The 11937-nt window shown below is 36.9% G+C and overlaps 1 pseudogene; it reads right to left on the minus strand.

Moving 5' to 3' along the window:
* Positions 1 to 7134: 7134 nt before the first annotated feature.
* LOC116109187 lies at positions 7135 to 10055 on the minus strand (annotated as a pseudogene).
* Positions 10056 to 11937: the final 1882 nt, after the last annotated feature.

Below are 11937 nucleotides of genomic sequence, written 5' to 3' on the forward strand. Positions count from 1 at the left end.
TTTTTCTTTATTTTTCTTCGTTTGTTTTATCTATTCACATGCCATATTATATCTATTCGGCATATCGTAATTTATTTTATATTATATCCATTCAGCAGGTAGTATAAACCTTGAAGCTCATATTATTGTTCTAAATTAATAATAGCTTCATATTGTTCTAAATTAATAATAGAATAATAATGTGTCAGAGTTTAAAGTGGTGTTCCTAAACCACTTGATTCATTGACTTTGCTTCAATAATCTCTCTTCTCTAATCCTCTGTTCAGATAAGGCAATAGTTTCTATCTCTAACCTCTCTACACGCGCCTTTTCACTTTAATCATCAAACCACCAGGTGGTCCGCCACCGTCATCAGAGCTTTGCAATGCATTACCTGCCATAAAACCAGTCAATTTGTTCATTCAAGAAGATGTCGCAATACGCTAGCATCTCCAGGACCTCCGCTCCATTAGAAGGTAACTCAAACTCGACCAACCTTGATCCAATCCCAATTCAACTTCATGGAGATTTGCCACCACTTTGAAACCCAAAACCCGTCCACTTATTCTCCTAAAATCGCCCTAACAGGTTTTCCAATCACACAGTTAAATCCTAAAAACACAACAGTAATCCTCTCAAAACACCTAAAGTCATCTACTAAACATGAAGAGAAACCCCCTAAACAAAACCTGCTTAAGTGACGCCAGCCCACTCTTGCCTAGTCTCCTTACCCCAAAACTCCAAACTCGAACCATCGCCCTTTCCCAACCAATACATATCAGCTCAAACCATCTTCACATCACAATCTCTGGCACACCTATCACAAAAGCCCTCACACTCCCTGCTGTTTGTAAACTTTCCACTCCCCCCTGCAACTCAGCACCATTAAACAACACCAATAGTCCACCTAATGATATTTGGGTCTGCACATACAATATCAACGTGCCCATTCGGATCAGCCCAAAAGTGAATCACGTGCCCACTCAACTTCAACTGGTTCAGCTCTGACATAGAAAGTAACACCTCGCTTTCCACTCGGTCCAACAAACATGGGTGGCAACACTTGAAGGGGAAAGGTATGTGTCATTATCTCCTTTTAACTACCACTCTATTTGGTTAAATCTTTCTCTATTCGGCCCACTACTTAAATACATGCAACCCATTTTTCATTTAGCTCACTCTTCATTAAGTCCATAACACATGCACATCATGCATATTGACTCTCCATTCGACTCTTTGCTTAAAACATGCATGCCATGCATGTCATTGCTCCAGCTTCAATCAAATGTTTTCAACTACAAAGTCGGTCACGCCGATTGGGCCACATAGCCCTCAAAGGCTTCAACTACAAGTCGGTCATGCTGACTCGACTGCAAGCTCCATATAAGCTCCACTAGGCATACACCTTCGATCGGCCGAGGCCGATTCATGAGCTTACACCTTCGATCGGCCAAGGCCGATTCATGAGCTTACACCTTTGATCGGCCTAGCCCGATTCACAAGTTAACACCTTCTATCGGCCTAGCCCGATTCACAAGCATACACCTTTGATCGGCCGAGACCGATTTATAGATTTACACATTCAATCGGCCCAGACCGATTGAAGGACTTATGACAGACTGTCCCCTGCCCACAAGATTTGTGTCAGTCAGATTTCTGCCTAACAAGAGTCTTCTTACTATTCTGATGCTGTTCCCCATGCACATTAGTGCCAGGCCATGGCCGATGAACTCAGTGCTCTTTCTCATAATCATACTTAGGATCTTGATCCATGTCTTCCTCATAGGAAGCCCATTGGCTGTAAATGTGTTTACAAGATCAATCATCATGTCGATGGTTCAATAGAATAATATACAAAGCCCATCTCGTTACCAAAAGCTTCACTCAACGAAAAGGGTTTGATTACCATGACACTTTTTTCCCGGTGGCCAAGCAAGTTACTATTCGGGCTTTCTTATCTGTTGTTGCCATACGTGATTGGACTCTTCATCAGATGGACGTTCATAATGCCTTCCTTCATGGGGATCTTCATGAAGAAATTTATATGGATCTTCCTTTCGGACTACGTAGACAAGGGGAGAATCTGGTATGTCGTATAAGCAAGTCCTTGTATGGTTTAAAACAAGTATTCCGCCAATGGAATGCAAAATTCATAGAGGCTCTAATGAACATGGGCTTCACTTAGTCCAAGCATGACTACACTCTCTTCACATGGTACAAAAGTACTACCTTCATTGCTCTTATTATTTATGTTGATGATATGCTAATCACTGAGAATAATAAGGATGACATTTGTACTCTTAAAGAGCATCTCAATAGACATTTTCGTATAAAAGATCTAGGGGAGCCAAAGTACTTCTTAGGCATTAAGATTGCACAATCCCCAGCATGTATTTCTTTGAGTCAAAGAAAGTATGTTTTAGAGCTTGTGTCCGACTCTGGTTTATCAGCATGCAAGCCTAGCATCATTCCTGTGGAACAGAACGCAAAACTTACATCCCAACACTATGATCATGAGACAACCTCTTCATAAAATGATCCTCTGTTAAACGACCCATCCCACTATCAGAGACTCATGGGAAGACTTATTTATGTCACCATGACAAGACCCGACATGAGCTACGTCGTTCACATATTGAGTTAGTTCATGCATGGGCCAAAATAATATCATATGGACGCAGCGATCAAGACACTTAAGTATTTAAAGGGATGTCTTGGACTATGACTCCTTTTACCATGAGGTGAGAATTTGGACATCACAGCATATTGTGATTCAGATTAGGGTACATGTCCTATGACTAGAAAGTCTCTTACGAGATTCTGCATTAAATTTGGAGGGTCTCTTATATCGTGGAAAACGAAAAGGCAGTCAACAATATCGCTTTCCTCAGCTGAAGCGGAATATAGAGTCATGGCAAAAACAACTTGTGAAATGTCTAGATCCTTGGATTATTGAAAGATTTAGGAGTGCAAACAGGGAAATCAATCACTTTATACTGTGATAATAAAGCTACCAATGATATCGCAACAAATCCAGTTTTCCATGAAAGAACCAAGTATATAGAGATTGACTGTCATTTCATCAGGGAAAAGATTAAGGAAAGGATTATCAAGACCATGCACATACGGACCTCGGAACAACCAGCATATATTTTCACGAAGCCTTTATGTAGTCGTCAGCATTCTTATTTACTACACAAGCTTGGGGCTTTCGACATCTACAAACCACCAGCTTGAGGGGGAGTGATGAAATATGGAATGCTGAAGATATTCATGCTGGAATCAAGTAATTATTGATTTGCATTTATTTGATTGATTACTGTTTACTGTAATATTTTGTTATTAAGTCCTTATTATATTTCCTTTACTATATTATTTCATTGCCTTTATTATATTCAAAGCCACTATATAAATTGGCTGATGTACTCATTACAATACATGAAATATATACAAAATACAATCTTCTATTCTCTTTCTTTTCTTGACATTCTTTAGCATTGTTTATGCTACTTTGTCAACCTCCCTCTATTGGCATTCTTCTGCAGTCCGTTGCCTCTTTTGCCTTCCTTCCAGCCTAAACTCTGACACTAATGATGGAATATGGAATGCATGCTGGAATCACAGCTAATCGAAGATATTTAGCATCATTGATCAAGGCTGATTTCAAGTGATTGATTGATGCTGAATTCGTGTAATTGATTTCCTTTCCTTAGCTCTTTAGTTTTTGTATAAATTCATCACTTGTAAAGAGTAGAACACAATTCAATATACAGAATACAATTGAAGTATTTCTTTTCTCTTTTTTCTTTGGCATACTTCGGCAATTACATATATTGCCTCTCCTTCTGCCTAGATTCTTACAGCTAATGTGAATAATAGAGAGTTATTTAATTTTATTGAATTTTGTTTTATCTATTCTATTATATATTATTGTGTTAGTAGGCCACTTTGCTTTACACAATCGATCACATTACTATATAGATATACTATTGTGGTCGCTTGCTATTCTTTCAAGACAATATAGTTCGTCGAAGAATATAGATCCACAAAAATGACAAATCTTTCAGAATATAGATTCCCAGAACATGATTAACATTAGAAGAGTACATAATTCCCATAAGAAGAGTGCATAACTGCTCCAATTTGGGATTTTCCTTGATAGGTATTGTGGTGGCAGTTTATATAATGGTGGCTGACATACAGGGACATCACAGTAGCTGAAAAATAAACCTTGAGACCACAGGTTCGTCTCCGATTTGTTTTCAGAGGTGTGAATGAATCAAGGTAAGTGCCCTGGAGTTTTTAATCCAATAATTGCGACAATTTATTGCCGTTTAAATTTCAGAATAAGTTGATCTGATTGAATGATCTTTGAGCTGCCGCTAATAGTTAAGGTGAACATAACATACCCAAAGTAGCAACATCCATAATGTTGATTTGCAGATGAGATGATTCTTCTTACACATCGATCTGGACCTGAAAATTGGCCTTTTGGGTTCTTCTATTCAGGTGGTTAATTTGGAATGAAAATATCAATTAAATTTATTTGACAAAAATATATATTAACACCAATTCTTGATAAGTTTGAAGTACTTGCAAATGTCAAAAAACCTATACCATGCAAGAACCCAGGAAACACAAAGGAGTTCATAGCCAACATCTAAATTCAAAGCAAAAAGAAAAACACATTTCAATGTAGAAAAAATGATGACCCTGTTAGCAAATAGCGAATACTTGATTGTAAGAACAGCAGTTCGATGAGAAACTCGGGGTTGCAACTTGCAAGCTTATTGACAGGTTAACCCTATTTATTAAAGCTACACATATGCTCTTATTTTATAAAATAAAATGATGACATTCAAGCAAAGAAAAAACTGAAACCGATAAAATAAAACATACTACAAAGATCTTGCGATGAAGATGACATGGAGAAACTGGTAAATTTGATGAAATGGAGGCAAAATTGCATTTAAGGGAAACGACCATGAAACCTAAAAAGAATTATTGAAAACAGAAGGCGACGAAGTTCAACTAAAATTCACTAAAAGGAGATGGCAAACTCACTTGTGACAGTCTTAAAATGTTAAAAACTACAGAAAGTGTGCTGTCATAAACTATGCAATAACTATAAACAATTGCTCAAACCAATTGCATCCAAAGGTACTATAGAAGGAAGACGTTACTAGAAAGAAACAAATGGCTCAAGGAAAATGTAATCGCAGGGAGATATTGATGCAATACCATGTGCAGCAAGAGCCATAGACATTTAAACAGCTAAAGGTTTCAGAGCCAAAGATCCAGCAGGAAAAAGAAGAGATTAGCAGCCAAACAAATACCTATGGTGAAACATAGGATGCCTATCGAAAAGAGAGTATTATTCATGCTACTAAAAAAATGTAATAACAAGTTTTTGCTTTCAGATACAACCGTACATAAGATGAGAAAACGCTACTGAAAAGATCAAAGACATGGAGAATATGGAGTCCGAAATGCAAAGAGTACAGACGAAAATTTTGCAAAATTACATTCCAAGTAAAATAACATGAACAAAACAGTAAGAAACCAGAAAATACTCTTGTAAGGAGCAGCACCCAAGACTCCCATGAAATTGCAAATTTATTCCAATGCTATGTTCAAAATTTGCCATTTGGACAACGCATTAAATTAAATTATTTCGTATGAATCAAAAAGGTCTAATAGAAAACATTTTGTCAGCTTGATCTTAGGTCAAGTTATTGAATCAAACTTAGTTTAGTAAACCATTAATTGTACTGCAACAAACCATAAAAAGAAACTAATCAAAACCAAACAAACCCAACTCCACATATACATACAATAAGAGAGACGAAATAAAACTTTATAATAAACATTCATCATTTAATCCCGTAATCCATCATTCTTAGTTTATAAAACCACAAACCCTAACACAACACTGAATAACATTAATTCAAAACCTCTCTAATCAAAACCCGTCTAACCTGACCGCCAGATCAGAACCGAGTTCACTCACTTCTGAGCCGATGCAGTGGGGGTGGACCGAGCAGGCTCTGCTGTTGCAACTCGAGCTCCGTGAACTGCTGTTCTCGGTCCATTTCGATGATGAGTGGAACCACCAGGATGAGAACGTGGTCCCCAATCCAAGCCGCTTTTCCGGTGCTTTTGAGGAGTTTTTTTGGTGACGTTGGCCGTGTCGGTCGCCGTGCGTTTGGTAGGCGACGATTGGAGAGTCCGTACGGCGCCGGTGATCCTAGAGAGAATTTTGCCTTGATTGGACGCCATGAAGATTGAGGGAGAAACGAAGGAGGGTTTAGGGTTTTTGATAAGACGAGGGATCGTGATTGTTATGGGCCGTGTAAACACATTTAAAGCCCATATATTGATTGTAGCCCAAAAGAAAGTGTGGCTAATCAAATCGAAAAGGGGATTATTTTATGCTAGTAATACACGCTCCACAAATCTTTCTCACTACTTTTCTCCCAAATGGTAATGTCAACTCGTAATAATTAGTTTACAATTGGTCTTGTCTGTCAAACAATGGATTCTGCTTGCCTAAATACAAGCTGACTAATTGCGAGCTACCACGTCAGTATTTATGAGAGAAGTTGTAAAAAATATTTGTCAATCTTCTTTATTCATTTTATACAAGCCCTTTGTGACATTCATTAGGAAAATGAAGGGGAGCATAGATCAGTGGATATAGATTATCTATATTATGTAGACCGTGATTTAAACTAAATTTAAATTATTGTCTATTGAAAAAGAAAACTTATTGGTTTCTATCTACTAATTATTATATCTGCCTGTCCTTACGAACTGCCACATTAGGATTGTGAGAAAAAAATTTTAACATAGAGTTGTAAGCCAATATTTATTGTTAGAAATTTTACTCATGATATTTAATTTTTATATAATAAGACATAAGTTTTCGAATGATACAAATACAACACACATTAGAGAAGGAAAGTAGCATGTCCAATTGATGTGTTCTATTTTCTAAGCTTGGAAAATTTTATAAAAATAAAACTCTAAAATGGTTATTATAATTCAATGCAACCGCAAAAGCACTTGAAACTTCAAGATTGGATCATGTCATGATTCTCCTTAAAACACTTGCAATTTGTCCAAATTTAAGGTTCAATTAAACTATTCAAAAGTTTAATCAATGAGTCTAAAACCTCTCTTTATATACTGAAAGCATGGAAATGGTAAGTTTAGTACAAGTTCCAGTTCAAGGGATTTGGATATAACAGTGTTCAAAACGAAATCCCGCTTATAATACCCACCATCCATCTTAAAACCTCTGCACACAACCAGGGTTGAATTACATACCCAAGGAACTGAAACACTGAATGCCAAACCAGAACCTACTTTTCCATCACGTGAACTTCCGTTTTCCAATAGAACATCCTTGTATACATGGGAAACACTGGTTACATATTTTCCCATCGGTGGAAGCTGTTGACCAAAATATGAATTTGTTTCAGCAGACTCGAGAAAATCAGAATCGGAATGAAGGTTCACCACAACAGTGCCATGTTCAGGATGCAGTTGATTCCTGAGGGTGTTGATAAAAGGGGAATCTGGATCCCGAAGTTTATGAGGGAAGATGTCGTCACCATCATAAGCATCAATGAAGACTAAATCATACACATTGTTGTTTTGAAGGATAAACTTCTCAGCATCTGATTCATAGAGGTAAATTCTCTCATGGATGCCTTTCCACAGTACTTCATCATTGATATCTGGTTTCGACATGACTCGCTCACCTAATGGGGTCATAACTGAGAAATATGGAAAGCCCATTGCTTGAACTGAAGCAGAGATAACAATTGGGTCAATTTCGACTATGTGGACATCAGCACCTGAAAGAAGCATATAAGTTTGAGTCAGGTAAATGATGAGATGTTCAAAAACAGATTCGCAAGCCAGCAAAAGCATGCTCCAGATCCTTCCAGGAAGTTCAAAATGATAGAAGCATACAGCAACTATATGAGACATCTGCCTGACATAAGTTCTACATTATCATCAACTTCACACAAAGAATGAGACTGCTGCCCCAAGACAGCCAAAAGTGCAATAGATATATTTAAACTGTTATTTCAAATAAATAAAGACAATATGTCGGCTCATACACCATATATGTGGTCAGCTATTATGTACGATTTATTCTCATGGTATATAAGGAACTAATTCTTTCATCATCATTATTTTTCATTTGGGCATTAATCCATTGATAGGTTTGTCAGCTGGATATACACACAGCCATGATTCCCAATCAGTGATTCCCAATCAGTGCACCAGGAAACTGTTATAACTTGGATATCAGAGATAGCCAGATGACAAAAAGACATTCCTATACAAGATTTCCCCTTCTATTATATAAAATAGAATTTTCTTTTCCACTGACAAATTACTTAAAAGAAAATGTAAAAGTAAATGTTTAATTCTCTTACAAAGTAATATAAATTAATAACAACAAAAAGAAAGGTAGGGTTAAATGCAATATTAACACACTAGATTAATATGAATATGATACTAAAAGTACATTAGATATAAACATAGACATGTAGCTGGCATATCACATGTTTGATAATTCTCAGAAAGCAATTTTTTTTGTAACTTCATACTTTTATTTCATGATTTTTGCCATATTCATTACTTCTTCAGTAAAAGCACAAGCAGAAAAGGCAAGTGAATTTTCCCCACCTTGAATTTTACTCGCCAAGAATAGTGGTAAGCTCCCCCCTCCATGTCCAATGCATAATATATTCATTGTTTTCTTCCCATGCACAGCACTCATAAGATCATAGTTACACGATGCAATAGTAGCCAGCCCAGTTGACACCATACTCTTTAGGTCTGCACACAGACATTAAAACCATCAAAAGATTGCTGCAATCAAAATTGACAATCACACCAAAACGTTATCTACAGAGGCATGGATTAAAACAAGAAGCTTCAATTCCATTTTAGAAGCCACCAAGAAGTCATTATGATACCAATATGTTGCACTGTTAAAATGAGAACAATGAAATTAGCAAAAAAGTGTACAGAAATATAAGGTATCACATCCATCATAGCAAAAAAAACACAACATGAAAAACTAGTCTTTAGCAAATATGCTCATAAAAACTCAGAAAATGAGATATTGCATCCATCTTGTTATAACATCCAACATAAAATTCTATTACCCAATAAATATCCTCCTCTGATTTAGAATTTACCATGTGCAAAAGATCTTATGATCTAGAATTTACCGTGAGCAAAAGATCTTATGACACGTTCTATGTTTTTCATTTCTTTCTATTAACGACCAAAAATAAGACTAATATATACTAAGACAGAAAGCTCTGAGAGAATCCTAGTCCATCAAGTAAAATACTTGAGGATTTTAGCCACTTAACAGCATTGTCTAGTGAAACTAAAACAACAAATCTGAGATAAAAAGTAAACTATGAAATGGGATTTACATGGAACAGCCAAGCAATGTGGTTGTTGCATTAAAAACACAGAGCCCGGCTCTGATTCTCTGTAGGCCGCCGTGATTTTAGCGGTGCTCTGGCGCGTATCCTCATTAAATCGAAGGGTGCGCCACTGGTATCCAAGCACTCTAAACCGTTCTTAATTTCCATAAATCTCTGTATATCTTTGCTCTAGCCATCTCTCCATTTCTGGCCACTTGTCTTTACTCTAAATTAATTACAAGGAGAAAACAAGATAATGAGTGAATGATCATAACTCATAAGTAAGCCACTTATGTACATGATTCAGCCAGAGAGGAACTGACCGGTCTAGAAGAAGGGTAAGAGAGAACAGATACTATGCCGTTTCCTTTATCAGAAGTTGAACGGAGAACAGTGTAGCCGTCGGATTCAGTTCCCCACCACTCCGATGAGTAAATCCAATCGCCCTCGTCGTCCACATGCCGGCGCACGGCCGTGCAAAAGCGCCGGATATTCCATCTACAGTTCCGCGCAGCTCTGCACCACATCACAACGATCTCTAATCCCGAAGTTCAACAAAAAAGCTTAAACCCTAACGGGTTGTCTTTTATTTTTTCAAAATTAACGGACCTTAAACCCATGACGAGGTTAATAGGAATTAATCCATAGACGTCGTTATATATTATTTGATTATTTTGGTTCTCTGTATAAGATTTCGATATTCTTTCCAAAAGTTACTGGCAGTAACATAAGATGTAATCTAATTATCATAATTTCTTAAGTATTTTAAAATTACTTTAGTAATTTTATTTTTATTACAATTTTATTTCTTATTAATAAAATTATAAGACAATAATATTCTTATTTTAAAATCAATTTACAAAAATACTAATGGACTATATTATCTTTATATAGAAAACTTTTAGGATATAAATATCCCTAGAATTTAAAAAATTTACCCAAGGGTGGTTGTCGGATCTGGCCACCACCGCCATTCACCGGCCACCACCGCTTGTGGCAACGGAATGGCGCACGATTGATCGGATTTGATTGGTCGTGCGTCGTTTAGGCTAGGGGTGTTCGGTTTTGGGTATCCTGCATTTTTTGAAGGAACCGGAACTAGAACCGGAATCAACAGTTCCTTGAGATTTGGAACCGGAATCGGAACCGATGGTTCCGGTTCCTAGATACCCAGAACCAGAACCTGTAATAACAGTTTTGGTTTTGGTTTTGGTTCTGGATACCCTGTAAAATTACATGACCCCCTAAAAGTTTTTAAAATGGCAAAAAAACCTTAAAAACTTACAAATAACCCCCCACCTGGAATTTGTTAACAAAAATAAAATTACAAATTCAAAATTAAAAACTCCATTACTTTGTAAAGATAGATTCTCAAAAGTCAAACCAACTTATTTTAAATGTTATGAAATATAAATATAAACGTATTTACGTTATTTTTTCTACAAAAGTTTTTATTAACCCCCTACTCTTTAATTTTATTTTATATTAGTCTCGATTCCTGGTTCCTGTTCCAAAAATTTAGAACCAAAACCTACCCGTTGACGGCAGGTTCCGGGTAGGAACCGGAACAAAACTCCAGGTACCCGCCGGTTCTAGTTCCAATCGGTTTTTTTGAACACCCATAGTTTAGGCCGTAAATAGTTAGATTTGGTCATTTCACAGACAAAGATGTGGCCCTGAAAAAGCCAGATCTGTGGTCATTTCACGGCTAAATCTCCACTGCCGTCGCCCCTTGTAATGGTGGTAGGCCGCCGACAGTGGCTTGGGGTGGGTGTTTTGTTAAGTTTTAAACTTTTTTGGTTGCTATGGTGTTTTAGCTAAATCTGAAATGTTGGGGGTTAAAAAAAATTATTCAAAAAATAATATTATATTAATATTTAAAAATGAGGACAATTTAATAAATTATATAATGTTGTGAGTGACTTTTCCGCCAAGCTCGGGCCAACGCGAGGATATAGCTCGACCCGAAATGAGCTCGGTAACAATGATTAATCGACCCAGTATAAGCTCGTCGAGCCGAAGTTTGACCCAGCATAAGCTAGTTGCAGATAGTTCAAGAAATCATTCAATCAACCTCCAGATTATTTCAGATTTCAGATATTACATGAATGACTAGATCAACCGCGATCATTGAGCAATCACAGCGCTCAATCGTGAGAATATTGAAATTGTTCAGATCAATTGTAATCCCCTTAATCTCGCTCTTTTCTTTGTACAAATCTTGTATATAAACCCCCTCAAACGAACAGGAAGGGGTTACGAATTTCACATAGGAATTATATTGTAAGCTCTCACAACAATACAAAAAACAGTGGACGTAGACTTCAGAGTTAACCTCGCCAAACCACTTTAAAACTCTCATTGTCTTTGCTTTGTTGCATTTTTTTGTTTTTACATATATTGCTGATTATTCTTAATAATGCACACATCAGTTTCGATCCTGGCAAGGTCGATCGGATCTTGCTGGTTGGTGCAGATTTATGTATCAATATTT

The sequence above is a fragment of the Pistacia vera genome, unplaced genomic scaffold (assembly GCF_008641045.1).
Source record: "Pistacia vera cultivar Batoury unplaced genomic scaffold, PisVer_v2 Contig575, whole genome shotgun sequence".
Classification (NCBI taxonomy): Eukaryota; Viridiplantae; Streptophyta; class Magnoliopsida; order Sapindales; family Anacardiaceae; genus Pistacia; species Pistacia vera.